The sequence below is a fragment of the Penaeus monodon genome, chromosome 20 (assembly GCF_015228065.2).
Source record: "Penaeus monodon isolate SGIC_2016 chromosome 20, NSTDA_Pmon_1, whole genome shotgun sequence".
In the NCBI taxonomy this organism is placed as follows: Eukaryota; Metazoa; Arthropoda; class Malacostraca; order Decapoda; family Penaeidae; genus Penaeus; species Penaeus monodon.
In genome coordinates, this window is record NC_051405.1 from 3,049,201 (window position 1) to 3,049,626 (window position 426).

A 426-nucleotide genomic window follows, 5' to 3' on the forward strand; every position below is an offset into this window, starting at 1 on the left:
CTTACGTGGTGGAAGAAAAACGGGGAGGAGAAGGAATACAAACACCAAATTAAGTAAAGAATACATTCATAAGTCTCTTGCTTACATCTAATCAGTCAACTGTAGTATCAACAAAATTTTAATGTTAAAGCAAATGTTCCTTACTGTAATTCTGTGACTAGAGAATGATGTGGTATAAAAAAAAAAAATGATAAATATTGTTTGTCAACCTAAGAGCTGCGCACTTAGGGAATCAGACCATTCTCAAAGAGCACAAAAAGTGATAAAATAAAAGAACTTCCAAAAAGCAATATTTTGTTTTATGAACTATAAAAAGACTTATATGTCATCAATCACTCGCAAAATGCTCTTGTGACAAAGGTTAGAAAGGGAGATGAGGTATCATACTTCTCAGTCAAAGCACATAGGCAGAGAGATAGTGGTGAC

General features: G+C 33.6%; 1 protein-coding gene across 2 annotated transcripts in view; it reads right to left on the reverse strand.

Annotated features, from left to right (window-relative positions):
• The window catches only part of LOC119585593 (NAD kinase-like), a gene marked incomplete in the record, with an annotated part of 62,004 nt that overhangs the window by 1,339 nt on the left and 60,239 nt on the right, over positions 1-426 (reverse strand).